This window comes from Rhinatrema bivittatum, chromosome 1 (genome assembly GCF_901001135.1).
Source record: "Rhinatrema bivittatum chromosome 1, aRhiBiv1.1, whole genome shotgun sequence".
Lineage (NCBI taxonomy): Eukaryota > Metazoa > Chordata > Amphibia > Gymnophiona > Rhinatrematidae > Rhinatrema > Rhinatrema bivittatum.
The window spans coordinates 325,298,075-325,316,417 of NC_042615.1; the positions used below are offsets into that span (position 1 = coordinate 325,298,075).

The window sequence follows — 18,343 nt, forward strand, 5'->3', positions numbered from 1 at the left end:
AGAGGCAGCAGGGATTCACCAGGGGAAGATCCTGCCAGACAAATCTGATTGACTTTAGACTGGGTGACTAGGGAGTTGGATCAAAGAAGAGCGCTCGACGTCATCTACTTGGATTTCAGCAAGGCTTTTGATATGGTCCCGCACAGGAGGCTGGTGAATAAAATGAGAAGCTTAGGATTGAGTGCCAAGGTGGTGGCCTGGATTGCAAACTGGTTGATGAACAGAAGACAATGTGTGATGATAAATGGAACTTACTCTGAAGAAAGAGCGGTGTTAAGCTGAGAGCCACAAGGATCGGTGTTGGGACTGGTCCTGTTCAATATCTATGTGAGCGACATAACTCCACTCCACTCCACTCCACTCCACTCCAGAAGGAGTGGAGAGAATGAGACGAGATTTAAAGAAGCTGGAAGAGTGGTCGAAGATATGGCAGCTGAGATTCAATGCCAAGAAGTGCAGAGTCATGCATATAGGGTGGGGAAATCCGGAAGAACTGTATTCGATGGGGGAGAAGGGCTGATGTGCACAGGCCAAGAGAGAAACCTTGGGGTGATAGTGTCTAATGATCTGAAGTCAGCAAAACAATGTGACAAAGCGATAGCTAAAGCCAGAAGAATGCTGGGCTGCATAGAGAGAGGAATATCGAGTAAGAAAAAGGAAGTGATTATCCCCTTGTACAGGTCCTTGGTAAGGCCTCACCTGGAGTTCTGTGTTCAGTTCTGGAGACCGTATCTCCAAAGAGACAGAGACAAGATGGAGGCGGTCCAGAGAAGGGCGACCAAAAAGGTGGAAGGTCTTCATCGAATGACTTATGAGGAGAGATTGAAGAATCTAAATATGTACACCCTGGAAGAAAGGAGGAGCAGAGGTGATATGATACAGACTTTCAGATACTTGAAAGGTTTTAATGATCCAAAGACAATGACAAACCTTTTCCGTCTGAAAAAAATCAGTAGAACCAGGGGTCACGATTTGAAGCTCCAGGGAGGAAGACTCAGAACTAATGTCAGGAAGTATTTCTTCATGGAGAGGGTGGTGGATGCCTGGAATGCCCTTCCGGAGGACGTGGTGAATACCAGAACTGTGAAGGACTTCAAAGGGGCGTGGGATAAACACTGTGGATCCATAAAGTCTAGAGGACGTGAATGAAGAGTGGGTGGTTCACGGGAATGACAGCTACTACCTGGAGATAATACCCTTATTCAATAAACATTGACACGGTTAATGCGACTCCAACATTGCTCTAAGCTTCAATGGCAAGAGGAAATATGGAAAAAGATTTGCATTCACAAAAAGCGGGGAGTAGCTTGCTTGTTATGGCGGTTACTACCCCAAACCAAATAAGTCTGATACTTCACTTTCAATGCATAACCAGCATAGCTCTCTGCTTCAATGGCAGGGGAGAAAGTCTGATACTTTGTGCATATCCTGCATAGATCTCTGCTTCAACGGCAGGGGAGAAAGTCTGATACTTCATGCATATCCAGCATAGCTCTCTGCTTCAACAGCAGGGGAGAAAGTCTGATACTTCATGCATATCCAGCATAGCTCTCTGCTTCAACGGCAGGGGGAATGAAGAAAAGTGGACAACAACCAACAAGGACTGAATCACATAGTCTGGGTAAACAAATAAGCATGGGTGTAGTTTGCTTATTGCGGCGGTTACTACCCCTAACTAATTAAGCTAGATATTTCACTTAGATGCAGCTCCAACACTGCTATTTGCATTAATGGTGGGGGTGGAAGGCAAATAGAACCAAAGGGTTACTAAGAGCCAAGAGTAACAGATAAGTATGAGAAAAAAAAAGTGCGAAGCTTGCTGGGCAGACTGGATGGGCCGTTTGGTCTTCTTCTGCCGTCATTTCTATGTTTCTATGTTTCTATGTCATGGAAAACACTCTTTTACTGGGGACATTTATTGGTGGACAAGAGAGATAGCATTGAGCCACTTTCTCTAGGTCTGGCCAGATGTTAGACTTGTGACACCAATATGCCAGCACATCTGTTTCCCTGTCCTTAATAGTCTCAGTGAGTTAGTGTATCACTGAGATTTGAGCTGCTATCGCCTTTGGTGGTATTGGTCATGAATCTTTCTTCCCAGCTGCTTTAGCGATCGCCTGGGATAGAAGTGAGTATTGTTTCCATTTTCCCATGGAGAATATGCTAGATGGCGATGATGGGGTGCTACTCTGACTTGCACTGCTGTCTGACCTGGCCAATAAGGGTGTTTCCTTCTGTGCTACATCCCTCCTCTGCCTCAACCTGTGGCATTGTAGCTGATAGACCTCCCCCATCAGCATGCTCTTCCTATGTGTCAGATTGTTAATCTCCAATGGAAGTCTCCCTTTCACATGTGGATCACTTAATGTAGCAAGCATATATGTGGGATTTCTGGTCCGAGGTCCTAGTCTGTCACCTGCTTTTCCAAGGACACCAACAACGCAGCATCTCACATCTCATTTCTTCTTCCTGTTGAAAACCCTCCAAATTTTCTAACATAAATTGTTTACTATCGGAATGACATCTCCAAGGTAGCACTTGTAGCACTCAGCTCCTCTGTGGCATCTTTAAAGGGCTTCAGGATTTTCACAAGCTGTCTCATGACTGACCAGTCATGATGCCCTAGGGGAGCCTGCATGCCTATCTCCATGCAGGGGTGTCTGCCGCTCCACTAGCCTCTGTAGCATCATGTAGGTTGAATTCCAGTGGATTCCCATATCTATGATGAGATGTTTGTGAGGCATTTCTAATTCCTCCTGCTTTTCACTGAGAAGGTTACCCGCCTTCACGCTTGGTGGAAGTGTCCAGCTATTTTTCTACACTTCTCTAGTAAGCTGTGCAGGTATGCATGCTCTGGCTCCCTGGACCCCAGCCCCAGGGCCTCCTTCACTGCTAGGTGCAGGGTGTGATTGAAGCATCATATACTCTGATAGTCACCATCGGATACTGCCTTGACCATATTAGAACATTGTTGGTGATAAAGAATCCTATGTTGAGACTTCTAGATCTCTGATCCAGCTGCCAAGCCTCCAGCTTTTCTCAAATTGCTGCTAAAGTATTGGCAGAAGTATGGGAACCATCCACCATCCACCAGGTAAGTGAGCAGCATGGCCCATCTGCATCCTGTTGCTCTGGCCCCTATGGAGCTGCTGACTTCTCCTACCTCAGCCAGGTCCAATCAGAATGCCATCAGAGAGAGGAAGGAGTATGAGGCATTTGTTGATGTCCATATGTCACTTGTGAAATGGACCCTGCTCTCCTATGCCATCACCAGCAGCACCTACACATCGTTACAACAATGTTTGTACAAATTGGGGATGACCTTTCTGCTGAAAGTGTTCCTGGAAGGCACCTAGTTTGGTGCTAGAAGTTGCAGCAAATGCCTGAGACCCACGTTCTGAATGACCTGCAGGTGCTGATCATCTAAAATGATCAAGTCACCAATAGTCCTTGTCACCACTTTGGATGCTGCCTGCCTCTTTCCCTGTGACAGTGTCACTGAACAATACCCCATTTCCTCCTTTGTGGACTGTCGCTTCTTAGCTATAGTTCAGGTCTGCTGCTGCCAGCCTGCCACCTGACTGGTAGAAGAAGCTGAAGTCTTAGAAGGAACTTGAGGAACACTTGTCCCCTTTTCAAAGACTAGTGTCATCTGTCTTGCAGAAGGGGCCTCCTGTCTACTACTTCTACCATCCCCAAGTATATATTAAAGGGGATGCTGCTTCATCAGGTGATGCTCCCTTCCAAAATTGTTTAAGTAGCCCAGTTGCTTTCCTCAGCTGATGTCCTTTGCGCAATAGTTACAACGCCCAAAGCGTGGGTCCTCCCTCATTTGAAATTGGCTCCATATTACAGATTTCTTTTGTGATACCTTGCCTCTGTCTGCATCCATTGGGGTGGATGATGCTGCTGGCAGTGAAATAGGGGTGTCAAAGATTGAGCCTGAGGAACTGCAGCAGAGGATTCAATCATCCTCTGTTCCTGTACTGTCAGTGTGGCCTGCTCTAAGAACATGCCATACTGGGTCAGAACTGGTGGCTAGGTCCGCCACAAGTGCAGACTATCTAGGTTTATTCATAAAGCATGTTGTTGTTTCAAATACTTTTTGTTTGTACCTAAGTCGAAGACCGACTAAGGGGGCAAGGGGTTTTCGGTGGTTCTACAGGTTGTTCCAGGGTTGCGGTCTTGTCCTGTAGTTAACGTATTGCAGTTCACCCGGATTTGGGCGGTTGGGTCAGCACAGTTTCTAGTTCATGCAGACTTGCGACCATTAATGAAGTACCAGTTCAAAACGGTTCTTCGTTCTACATTAGCGACTCTTGGACTGTATGTTCGCCGTTTTGGAACGCACGCATTTCGGATTGGAGCGGTAACTTCCACGGCTTCTGCCAGTTTACCTGGGGGGGTGATTCGGAGGATTGGCAGATGGAGGTCAGACGCTTACGAGGGATATGCCCGTCCTGGTCCAAATTAAGTATGTGCAGTGTCTAATTGTTTTTTCTTTACAGGTTCAGAACTTGATATGAAATTTGCCTGGATTGTTGGACACTCATACACTTTCTTGGCACATAAGCATGCATGTGGCCACACGTATAGGCCTCATTTGGACTTTCAGCATTGGGGTGGGGGGGTACAGATTTGATGGTTGGGATGTAGGGGCAATCTGTGGGACAAGCTGATCCCTTGCCTGCAGCGGGGGCTGGAATGGTTTGGCCAACCTTAGGCATTGATGATTCATCTTGGTGGCAATGATTGGGGAACAATATCAAGTCGTCAATTTATTAGCCTGGTCCAGAAAGACCTTATGCTGGCATCTATTTGGTTTCCCTCAGACATCTTATGTTGGTCAGATATTATAGCAAGGCCTGCTGAATTGGGTAACTTAATTTGGTGTAGGAGCAGGAAGAAAGCTAACCAGCAAATTGGCTCTTGGCTGGTACTTTTGGGAAGTCGGCACATTAAATGCAAATGGTCTTCGGGAGGAGAACGGGGTTTCTTTGGTCAGGACGGGGGCCATCTTTCTTTCATAGGTATGGATCTCTTCCTTAACTCAATTCAGGAGGCCTTGGAGGAATTGTTTTCTTCTTATTTATTTATTTATTTATTTATTTTATTTAACACTTTTCTATACCGACCTTCATGGTAATAACCATATCAGATCGGTTTACATCGAACAGGGTAAAACTGAGAAAGAAATAAACATATGAACATAGGCGGTAAAGTTATATTCAACAAGGAGGGTGAACTTGGATGCTTAATCAGTTGGAAAGAGAGGGCCACATCTTAGATGGGGCCACATCTTAGATGGGGCCACATATTAGATGGGGCCCCATATTAGATGGGGCCACATCTTTGGGGGTCACAGAATATTCCATATCTGTGTCTATGGCGGATGGCCCAAGCCACCACAGAATATATGTATATATATAAGCTTCATTCCTGTTACAATTTGTATTGGCAGACAACTGGGTGTAGTTGTCTTGTACAGGCTCCTTGCTGGGTGGTAGTGGCGGTCAGAACTCTGTTCAAGGCTTTGAACTGCTAGCAGGGTGGCTGGTGTTGACAGTCTTGCTGGGAGGCGGTGGACGAGTACTTGATATTAAGAACATAAGAACATGCCATACTGGGCCAGACCAAGGGTCCATCAAGCCTAGCATCCTGTTTCCAACAGTGGCCATTCCAGGCCATAAGAACTTGGCAAGTACCCAAAATATAAGTCTATTCCATGTTACTGTTGCTAGTAATAGCAGTTAGGGGTGTGCATTCGGTCCCAACGTATTGGCAATCCGCAACGGATGTGGCCATATTCATTGTATTCGTGGGGAAGCAAAACATATCGTGATTCCCCACGAATACACGAATCTTCGCCGAATTATTCAGCCGACTAAAGAAACCCCCACCCTCCTGACCCCCCCCCCCCAAGACTTACCAACTCCCTGGTGGTCCAGCGGGGGGTCCGGGAGCCATCTCCTGCACTCACAGCCTCGGAGCCGGTTTCAAAATGGCGCCGATAGCCTTTGATCTACTATGTCACACGGTGCCATTGGTGAGCCCCTGTCACATGGCCATCGGCGCCATCTTGTGCTCCTACCATGTGACAGGGGCTGACCAATGGCACCGGTAGGCCCTGTGACATAGTATGGGCAAAGGCTATCGGCGCCATTTTGATTACTGGCAGCCGACGGTCCGAGTGCAGGAGGTCGCTCCTGGACCCCTGCTGGATCACCAGGGACATTTGACAAGTCTTGGGGGACCCTCCTGACCCCCACAAGACTTGCCAAAAGTCTAGAGGTGGTCCAGGAGCAACCTCCTGCAATCGGACCGTCGGCTGCCAGTATTCAAAATGGCATCGATCGCCTTTGCCCTCACCCTGTCACAGAGGCGCGGGCCATCCAGTGCTCCTACCATGTGACAGGGTCCGGCCAATGGCACGGATACCCTGTCACATGGTAAGGGCAAAGGGCCATCGGTGCCATTTTGATTCATGGCAGCCGACGGCCCGGGAGCAGGAGATCGCTCCCGGGACCCCCATTGGACCACCAGGTACCTATAAAAAGTTTTTGGGGGGGTCGGGAGAGTGGGGGAAGCTAAGGGATTAGTTTTAAAGGGTCAGAGTGAGTTTAGGGGTTATTTTTCTGTGCCGTTTTTCCCACCCTCCCCCAAAACGATAAGAGAACCCCCATGAACAATTTTGTGGGGTTTTCCTATCGTTTTGGGGGAGCCCCCAATTTCTGATGATTTTGAAAATATCGTACGATATTTTCAATCGTCCGAAGCCCGATTCACATCCCTAGTAAATAACCGATTCATATCTACCCATTCTAGACCTCTCATATCATTCTAGACCTCTATCATATCCCCCCTCAGCCATCTCTTCTGCAAGCTGAAAAGTCCTAACCTCTTCAGCCTTTCCTCATAGGGGAGCTGTTCCATCTCCTATATTATCTTGGTCGCCCTTCTCTGTACCTTCTCCATCGTAATTATATCTTTTTTGAGATGCAGCGACCAGAATTGTACACAGTATTCAAGGTGCAGTCTCACCATGGAGCGATACAGAAGCATTATGACATTTTCCATTTTATTCACCATTCCCTTTCTAATAATTCCCAACATTTAGCCCAGCAGTGATTGATTTGAGCCAATGCAATATAGAAAACTTCACTTATAAATGAATGTATTGCATGTTTTTTTTGGGGTTTTTTTTTTTTTTTTTTTGCAGTCTACCGCCAAAATTCACAGATGGCATATCCATCAATTACTGTGACATGATTTCCGAAACTTATTTGTATTTTAAAGTAAATGCAATTATGTTTTTAAAGGATTGTTCAGAGAGAGGTAATGGTGGATGTTACTATAACTGCTGAGTTTATCCTTCGAAAACTCAGTGAGGGGGGAGGGTCCAGAAGGCTGACGTGACTAATACCCTTACGTCAGCACTGATTAGAAATTGAATTAGAAATCGGTTCCTTGGCAAAACTGAGGAGGATGCATATGCTTTAAAATCCTGGCCTTTTCTCTGAGTAGTTATTTAGAATTGAATTATTTTTCTATTGAATTGAGAACTATGATCACAAAGCTATAAGGGGTAGATTTTATAAAGTTGTGCACGCACACACACACACGGACACACAATTTTATAACATGCACCCGCAGGTGCGCGCATGTTATAAAATTGGTGGTCGCAAGTAGCGCGCGCCGGCACCCTGCCGACATGCGATCCCCTGGCCCAGCGGCAAATGGCTGCTGTGCAGAGGGCCTCTAGTCCCACCCCCCGACCACCCTACCCTGCCCTCTCCCCAATGCCCTGGGACATACAAGCATCCCAGGGATTTACGCACGTGACCGAGCCTTTTAAAATAGGCCCGGCGCGTGTAACCTTTTTAAAATTCAGGCCAAAGGGAATACAAAAAAAAAAAAAGATAAGCCCTAAAAGGAGAGGGACTCAAAGCCTGGGAGAAGCAAAATGCTATTTAATCCTTAAGCTTCCATATGAGGCTATGATCCAGAACTGATATTGAAGTACAATTTGAACTTTTCTTATAGGAACCATGAGAAATCTGAACCTAAAAGTGTAGCACAGCTTTCTGTGAATCGTGCACACTCAATTATTTCTATGAAATGTCTTGTAAATATTTTACAGTGTAAACAGAAGACAGATCAGTTGGAACCATAGCTCTGAAGGGTCTGCAGTTATTCCAGGATCTTGACTACATCAAGATTAGATGCCACAGAGAAGACTTGGTCACTCTAGCTACTGAGTGCTTTCATCTATGGCCCATTACACCAGTTTCTCCCTTGCCAGTCCTGGAGTACTCCCTAGTCAGTCTAGTTTCAGGATGTCTACAATGACTATGCATGAGGTAGATTTTCTTTGCACTACCTCCATTGCATGCAAATCTACCTAATGCTTATTTACTGTTAGTATCCTGAAAACCAGACTGGCTAGGAAGCAATCCAGAGCCAGCTTGGGAAACACTGCATTATATTATCTGATCATACATGTAATAAAGAACTTTTAGACCATCAGCAGGAATGGTTACACTTCATTCCTACTGTGTTTGAGTTTTGGACATTTCCTGATTGTACTGCTGTTCATCCAGACTATGGTTAAGCTCTCATTGGAGGTGAAGGGAATGTTATTGTTTGGATTTCAGTTAAACATTAATATATATGTATTATAATAACATCAGACTATCAACAAACAGGTTAAAAAAATAAATTATCTGATAAAAGAAAACCACAAATAATATTATGCAAAATTCTCACAATGCTGTTATTTTTTCTAATTTGCTTGGAGGTATTCTGTGAATAAGTCAAAAACTAATTACTGTGTGCCATAGGATTATCTATATTGCTTACTCTGAATCCATTAATCTTAAAAGTTCTCTGTTGGCAACAGAAAATGCATGTTGTATTTTCAAGGTTATGCTCTCTCTGATCCCTTGATGTCATTATGATTGGTCTCATATGCCTCATTTCTTTCTCAACGGTCATCATTCTGATGATTATAATGGTGCAAAATTTCTCCTGGTTCACCAATATCTTAAACTGCTGTTCTGCTGTAAACTGAGACTACTGTCCCAGTGGCTGAGGCACAGATGATGACATAAGTGATATCTATGCACCTCCTCTTCATTTAAGAATGATTCTTCCAGATCTTCATTCTGTTGATGCTATGTATTCTGTTGCATATTTCTAATGAAGGATCAGCAGTTGTGGCCCAAAAGGAAAGGTCTTTTCTTGTGGGGATGATATAGGTATATATAATGAAGGTACTAAGGTGTATATAATTTACTTCACTATTTGATTGGACTAACCAGGTGGCATTATCTCTTGGGTGCTGATTGACTCACAAAGACAATTGTTGACAAGCTCTTGAATGCAACACCACCACTACCCCCTCCTTCACAATCATGACCCAATCTAGCAAACTGACTACATTCTTCACTGAGAAGATTAAATGCATCCGATCAGAATTAGGCATTACACAGATGGAAAGCTCAACAAAAGAACAGCAATCAGTATCACTGCACTTCCTCTCAAACTTTATCCAGCTGCAAGAAGAAGATGGTATTCCACCTCGAACAAAGATTTAGAGAAGCATAATATAAGACTGGAGGAAATAACTAAATATTAAATGCTTACTCTCTACTCCCAGAGAGACTACCTGTTGGAAGACCCATGTCCATTGTGGCTCATCAAGCAAGCCAAATCTGGCCTTCTATAACACATCCAAATCATCACAAATATATCACTTACAGAGAGGCCCACCTCTTAAACTACCTAAAAAGAGCAATAGTTGGACCTATATCAAACAAACTCAATCTCAATTCAAATGATCTGAAAAACTACCATCTAGTTCTAAACCTCCCTTTCTTAAGAAAATAGTTCAAATACAATTTTCTGGCCATCTGCTTACCACTAATGCTCTAGAACCCTATCAGTCTAGATTCTGACCCTATCACAGCATGGAAACAACACTCGTAAGATTTGTGGATGAACTCTACATCTACCTGGACCATGATCAGCAAGCCCTACTAATACTCCTTGACCTATCAACAGCTTTTGACATGTTAGACCACAGTAATCCTCATCTCCATGTTAAACATCTTAGGAATTATGGCCCTGCACTAGCATAGTGTACTTCTTTCCTACAAGACTGCACCCAAACTGTTGTACTAGGAAGACATTTTTGGAACCACAACAAATCTCTTGTGGGGACCCCAAGGATGCATCCTATCACTTATTGTATTCAACATCTGTGGCCCCCCTGGGCAAACTTATAAAAGACTACTATATCATTTCATACTTCTATGCCAATGACATACAGCTGCTGGCTTGATTCAGCATAAATGATGTCATGGCCATCACCAATATAAATAAATGCCTTGAAAAAAGTGCCTACTAGTTACACCAAAATAAACTAAGCCTAAATCTAAAGAAAAAACAGAGATGCTATGGATCTTAAAACATGAACCACCCTTCCCAAAGTGATCCAGGAGCGAACAACCCTAACCCTTGGTTCCCAAGTCCAGAGCCTAGGGGTCATCCTAGACTACCAATTTACCATCAAATCCCAGATTCAAGCAGTGTCAAGAGCAACCTTTTTCCAAGTGCTTGCTTTGCCACTTCTATCTCCTCCTGGATAACACAGGCTTTGCATTGACCATCCAAGCCACTGTGATCTCGCTTGGATTACTGCAATGCACTGTATGCAGGAATCCCTAACATCTTAAACCACCACCTATAATGGATATAAAATGAAACAGTCCATATGACCATGAATATAGATAAATCTGAACACATAACACCTATCTTAAAATCCTTATATTGGTTCCCAACACTCTACTGTACCAAATTCAACTCCTGCACATATCTATAAAACCTTAAATGGTCTGATGCCCACCTACTTAATTATTAATTGCATATGAGCCCACCTGGGCCCTTCATTCAACAACCCAAGCCCACCTAATAGCGCTTTGCCACAGAAGAATGTGCATCATTAACCCCAGAAAGAGAGCTTTTGCAGTATCAGTCCCTGCCAATTCACATTAGACTTGCCTGGGATCATCTTTCAGAAAAATAGTTTAAACCTGGATTTTGAGGAAGCTTTTGGAACGAACCAGTAACACCTCAAATCCCCTTGAATAATGAACCGTACTGCTCATTTCTTTAATGCTCAGGATATACAGAAGTGATCCCTCCCCCCCAAAAAACAAAACAAAACAAAACAAAACACCACCAACTGAAACAGACATAATATTTTTGTAAGTGTTTGGTGCCTGAATCTGATGCCCCATCAAATTAACTTTTACCTGATATTAACCAGCCTTTTGTGCTATACTCTGCTCTATAACATAATGTATTCTCCCTAAACTGGCTTTCTGCCCTATGCCTAATGGAGCAACTATCCTCTAGCTGCACATGATTTAACCTAGCTTCTGTTCTTTGTTGAGCTTTGTATTAATGCTATTTTGCTTTCTCTTCTTAAATGCTCACAAATCTTTGAGTTTGTACCATTCTGTTATTTGCACTGTAGTGCACCTAACTGTAAAATAGATCTGTTTGTAATACAACACGCTTAGAACTCTTCAGTTGTAAAAATGTGGCATAGATATAAATAAACAATGATCCAGTAAACTATGGACCGGTTATCCTGATTTCAATGGCAAGAAAAAACATAGAAACTACTCTAAAGAACAAAATCACAGAACATTCATAAATACATGCTTTATTGGGACACAGCCAGCATACATTTTCAAAAGAAAAATCTTACCTCACCAATCTGCTCCAATGTTTTGGAATGTGTTAATAAACGTGATTAAAAGTGAGGTAGTAGATATAGTGCACTTGGATTTGCAGAGACTCCTGAGAAAAATAAAATGTCATTGGATAGGAGGCAAACTGCTTAAAAGATTGGAAAAAGAGAGTAAGACTAAATAGTCAGTTTTCTAAGTGGAGAAAAACAAACAGTTAAGTGCCTCAGGATTAATTGATAATTGTGAGAGTCAGAAGCTCTGCAGCAAGTTGCATGCTCTATGCCTGCATCATGTTATTCTCCTGCCAAGTTCCTGAATCTGAGGTGGCTTTGCCTCTTAGCATCTAAACAACAGAGTTAGAGCTTTGGTGCTCCAATCACAGACATCTAAAAATACCTATAGATTCAGTTCTTTAGGCATAGGTCTGACATTTTTTTAAAAACAGTTGGTCCCTCTCAGATGTCAGGTTATTATTTCATATATTAAAGTTGGAACTGAGCAGTCCAGAAATGCTAAAATCCCATTAGGGTTCCTGGTTTCCCTATGGTTTGATGATGAAGAATCCAAATAACCCCCACTTACCCTTTAAAAAGTTTTCATGTGGGTAGGTGCCTCAAGCTATTTGGCAAATTTTAGAGGAATAGCTCTGAGGCATTTGCCTTTATCTTTGCAGCCCTCAAATTCTTAGTCTCCCTTTCTCTCTGCACCAGATTGCTTGTAGCATGTATTTGCCAGTGGTTTTCAATCCAATTTTTGGGACTCACTTGTCCAGTCTGATTTTCAAGATATCCACAATACACTTATTTATTTCGTTTTATTTATTTAAAAAGATTTATACCCTGCACATATCCAAAACGTTTGTAGGGAAACATAATAATATACAAAATAATAAAACAAACATATACAATATAAAAACACATTCAGCAAAACCAAACTTTACATTTTGCTGACTCGATACTACCTTATACTGCTTGTTGAATTCAATTGCTGCATATACTATTGTGGTCCAACTCATATGCCGGCTAGAACAGGAAAGATTTTAATGCTTTCTTAAAATATTTAGTGGAGACTGAAAGCCCATATTTGTTCAGATAATGAGTTCCACAATGAAGGACTTGCACCGAGATGCACCAACTTAGGAGAAGTTATTTCCAGAAGATCTCAATTGGCAGATTTCAGGGTGCATGAAGACTTACATACCTAGAGTACTGAATAGATCTATGCAACTGAGTCATTATTTAACAACTTATGATTCAAGTAGCCAGCTTGTATTTGACTCTCCTTTGAATTGGTAACCAATGGGGTGACAATAACACTGGGGTGATAAGGTCCCACATCCTGGTACCAGTATTTTGAACAATTTTAAGTGCATTGAGGGTGGCCAATATATATGGATCTACAAGGGGTTTTAATATCTGCAAAATGTGCAACATGAAGTAGGAATTCTTGACTACTGATTTAATCTGAGCAGGGAGAAGCTATTTTTAAAAACAAACCCAAGATTCCACACTTGCTAAGATATAGAAAGGGTATAACCATTGAGCTAAAAAAACAAAAGAGGCATTAGACATGGGAAGTCTGCTTAAAATAGTGATTTTTCTTTTTTTGGCAATATTAATTGCAAGTCTATTATGAAGAAGCCAGCATTTAATAAGTTGCCAGACAGACACAAATTGAAAAGTCTCAGACCAGGTAGATCAAATTATTAAGAAAAACTGAATATAAACAGCATAAATTCTGAATTTGAACCAAGGCCTGCCAGAATTTTACAAAGAGGAGATTTTGAATAAAGTAACGGATAATGCTGATCACCAGAAGTAATAGGGTGCCAGGATGATTCAGATGCACCAATTTTACTTGTTGTTTTTGGTTGGCTAAATATGAGGAAATTCAACTTAAGATGGTCCCCAGCAACCCAATATCCTATAAATATGAAATAAGGATCTGGTGGTCTAGGGTGTCAAAAGCTGCCATAATATCCCCTGTCAAATTCCCATATAATTGTATCACAACTGGAGAGCAACAGTGTTTTGGTACTGAAAAACTTTCTAAAACCAAATTAATATTGCTAAATGACTGCATTTTCACCAATAAAGTCAGTTAACTGACTCAATACCACAGACTCTATTTTTGCATGAATTGGCAAAAATGAGGTTGATCAGTAGTTTCCCAAATTGAAGGGATCAGCAGTTGGTTTCTTTAAGAGAGGGCAGATGGAAGCTTATTTTAGAAAGGCAGGTAAGGTGCCTTCAAATAGGCAAAGATTAGTAATGGTAGATATAGATTTCTTGACATCCTCCCCGAATGGCCTGTAATAGGGCCATTGCACATGGATTTATAGGGCATAATTAGCTCATTTTGGTCATAATTTCAACAATCTCATCTTGTGTGGTTAAAGGAAAAAGATCCCATTTTATTCCATCTGTCAGTGCCAGGGAGTTAGCCTCCTTTATTTATTTTGTATAGCCAGGGAGAAGTTCATCATGGAAGGAAGAACCAACAGCTACTGCCGTCTGACTCTTCAACTGCACCACCACTGTTATAGACACTACCGCATCAGAAAACAGGTCCAGAGATAAGTGTGCACACCCCCCACTCAGTACATATACGCTAGACCTAGCCTAGCCAAGCTAGCACCATTTACTGTAAAGCTGCACAAAAAAAATAAAACACATGCAAAGTACTTACCAGAGGGACTCTATGTTCAGAAGCTGTAAAGAAACAAACAAAAAAATAATTTTCTAAAATACAAGTCACAGAGTAAAGCAAAGAGGAATTTCAAGACAATACTTATCTGACTCTTGCTTAAGCAGGGTACAATGTTTCTACAAGAAAAATAATATAATCATGAATGGTGTTTTAATGTATTTTGCATTTTATTTTCTGATTGTATTTAAGCAAATATAAATTTGCAAAGAAAGAGTCTTCTAGGTTTATTGTTTACAGAAAAAATATTTGTTGAAAGAGTTCACGTATTTGTTATATTGTTTATTGCCAGACTGTTTAAAAAATGTATTTGTTTTTCTTAGTAAAATAAAAATTGTGAAACTACTACTTCCAGAATTGTTTATTGCAGATTGCTGTTGATCCCCCCTTACATAAGATGTTTTTCTAATTTTTATCCTTGGGTCAAATCTGGTCACACAAAGCCCGGCAGGTGAGAGGGGTTTCATAGCTGCACCATAAAGGGAACATCGTAAGTCCCAATCTTCACCCCCACCCTTGGCCTAGGACAACCAAAGTAGAAGCATTTACACCATTGACCATTCTAATCAATGCAATTCTACATTTTGTCTATATCAGAGAAGAGGTGAACCAGGGTGCAGATCTCAGATGGTGCTGATGAACCAGCTTTAAAGGTGCCAAACTATCAATCACCTTTAGCACAACTGAGTGCCAGGTCTCGGCAGTAAAGCCCAAGTCAGCAATATCCAACACCTTTAGATGCAGCAGGAGTAGTGTTTTAAATTGATCAGTGCCAATGTATACTGTAAGAAGCATGAGCCAATAGTGCTAAAGTGTAGTTGATACTGCCTTGTTAGTAACCCCATAAGGCCTACCCTGACAGCCAGATAATGCAGTGGGCCAAGCTGGAGCTGAGCCCTTGGGTTCTGGCAGCCAGCAAGACTTAGGTGATTCTGAGGGTGATCTAAGACTGAGTCCAGAGAGAGGCCAAGAGTCAGGGCTGGCAGTGGGCAGTACATAGTAAAAGTTCAAGGTTAGGGTCAGACCAAAGTGGCAAGCAAGCGATTAGTCAATGTCCAAAGCTGAGGTCAGAAACAGAATCAGGCCAAAATAGACAAGACACAGAGGGAGAAGAGAAGACAAGCTATAGAAGGCAAGGCAAGACAGGACTCTAAGGACAAGAATAAGAACAGTGCAGAGAGACAAGGCAAGGCAACAGAGATAAGGAAGGGGCAGGAACAAGATAAGGAAGGGTGCGGCAGGTTGGAAAGCTGGATGAGGCAAGGTTGGAAGGCTGTATGAGGCAAGGCTAGAAAGCTGGACAAGGCAAGGGCAAGCTAGAACAAGCAGGAAGAAGCACCAGAAGCAACACACACTAAACAGGATGACATTTTGCTAAGGAGTGGTAGGGAGCATGGCTAGTGTTTAAACATTCCAGCTGCATGACAAAATCAGAAAGCATTAGAACAGAGGTTCTCACCACGGGGCCTAGATAATTGCATGCACTCCTAAAAAGTCAACAAGGACAGTGGCTCGGAAGCATCCATGGTATTGTTTGGAGGCTGAGGTGAGGGTAGCAGTTCACAGCAAATGTGTCATGTCTATGTCTAAGTACACTACATTGATTCAAATATTTAGGCTCTCTGTCAGAATTAAACTCAGTTGTGCAAGAAATCAGAGAAAGATCAGACCAATTCACCTTTTGAGTAGCAATTTTAGGAGAGTAATGCTTATGTGAACAGGTTAAAAAAAGTTGTATTATTAAATAAAAGTTACCTGAGCTGCAGCAGGAGCAGGGCTTAGCAGAGGCAGCATGTTGCCCTTTTATTTTGGTATTGTCTCTCCCCCGGTATCAGCTGTGTAAAGCAAAAAGCAAACAAAGCTGCTGCTGATTTAGTTACTGTAGCAGCCCAGCAATTATGATGTCATAGCCTGGACTCTTAAAGGAGCCAGATTATATCAGCACCACAGGGGCAGGCACAAATTAAAATAAAAGAAATCAAAGTGAAACAAAGCTAAGATAGAGTAAAATAAAGGTAAGAGGGGAAAGGAACAACTGCAGAGGGCACTTACCAAGTTCCTGCAGCAGTGACAAGCTACCACAGTCCCTCTCCCTGGGAGTGATAGAGGCACATCAGAGCACAGCAGGGACAGCAACAAGGAATGCTGGGATAGCTTCTGCTGTTTGGCTATATGAGAGAGGTTCCTGGAGAGAAAAATGAATCCTGGTAAGCAAACCCATGTAGCCTCTGGAAAAAAATATATTAAAAATAAATATTTAGATGAGATTGAGTGTTGGGGTGAGTCTAGTCCCCATTACTTGTGCAAGGCTGGTTTGGCGTGTTTAGGTGGTCCCTTTCCTGTGACTCCAGTCTAAGCAAGAATCCAGTTCAGGATTTCACTGTGACTTCCTTGCTGATATTCAGGCTTGGCAGCTAGCCAACAGGCCTATACAGTACAGTGCGCTCCAGTGGAGCACACTGTTAGCCCAAGTTTGGACGCGCATTTTCGACACGCTAGCTTTACCCCTTATTCAGTAAGGGATAATAGCACATCGAAAATGTGCGTCCAACCCCTCCGAAACTAATAGCGCCCGCAACATGTAAATGCCAAGCCACGCATTTTGCTTTCAGAAATTAATGCCTGCTCAAAGGCTGGCGTTAATTTCGGCCGGCACTGGGGAAGTGTACAGAAAAGCAGAAAAACTTTTCTGTACACCCTCCAACTTAATATCATAGCGATATAAAGTTGGAGGCCCCAAAAGTAAAAATAAAGTAAAAATTTAAAAATAAATCAGCCCGCGGGTCGGAAGACGGATGCTCAATTATGCCGGCGTCCGTTTTCCGAACCTGTGGCTGTCAGCGGGTTTGAGAACCAACGCCGGAAAAATAGAGCGTCGGCTGTCAAACTGCTGACAGCCGCCGCTCCTGTCAAAAAGGAGGCGCTAGGGACGTGCTACCATGGGCCCTAATTTGCATAGGCCACCCTCCTGAATCGTGCGCCCAGGAGAGTGACCTGTGCACGCGCCAGGAGAGCGGATGCTCGCCAGCTCTCCCGCGCGTTTTTCTGTATCGGCCTGTTAGTAATTAGAAATTCCATGATGTGTTCTCCACCTGAGAAATTGCATTAGAGAGACCAGTAGAAAAATACTCTATTTCCTGCGGTGCTTCAGTTTAAGTAAGGTTTAAACTATGCCAAAAATTATTATTCCTGTTGGCTATTGTAGCAGGCAAAAGGGAAAAGTTTTTTGTTCTATCCCTGGGTAGTATATTCTGGTAATTATCAGCAGAGGATGGGTTCTCCAGGTCAGAAAAGGGTCTGACTACACATTCTTTGAGCAGAAGCAAGCAAGGCAGCAGCTGAGAAAGAAAGAAGCAGGCTGGAGAAAGAGAGTTGCAGAGAGAAAGAAACAGCATAAAAGAGAGATAGGTAGCAAAGAATGAAAACTACTGGAATAGGTCAGAGGAAAAAGCATTGCTCCTGCCATTCTACAGGGCTTGCTCTGGGTCCAAAATGAAGAAGATACTATAAAACAAGTATATTTCTTTTATTACTTATGCTGAGTACAGAAAATAAAAAACAAGAGTTAGTTAATGGTAATTGCCCAGCTGAAGACATGTGTTTATTCACATTCAGCTTATTAGGACAGGATTGTATAGTCTTTATTGTTGAAGAATTTGAAAGTAAATATTTATTTGATACCACCTATTCTGTTGAGAGATATAAAGTTTATCTGTGTCAGTGGTAAAGGCTGCAGCAACCTGCAATCTCAGACCTAGATTTATCAAAATGTGGTAAGTATCGCAGGTGATAGAAAAAAGGGGTGTGGTTTATGCAAATATTCAGTTTATCATACTTTGTGCTAATTACCTATTTGAAGAGTTAAGTTAGTGCAAATT

The 18,343-nt window shown here is 42.5% G+C and overlaps 1 long non-coding RNA gene across 1 annotated transcript in view; it reads right to left on the reverse strand.

Moving 5' to 3' along the window:
• Window positions 1–16,640, reverse strand: part of LOC115080631 — a 113,580-nt gene extending 96,940 nt beyond the window's left edge. The window contains exons 1-4 of the long non-coding RNA XR_003853612.1: window positions 16,518–16,640; window positions 16,221–16,300; window positions 14,448–14,470; window positions 11,777–11,868 (exon numbers count right to left, since the gene is read on the reverse strand). This is a non-coding gene — a long non-coding RNA (uncharacterized LOC115080631). The remainder of the gene's footprint in view (window positions 1–11,776; window positions 11,869–14,447; window positions 14,471–16,220; window positions 16,301–16,517) is intronic.
• Between the last annotated feature and the right edge of the window lie 1,703 nt (window positions 16,641–18,343).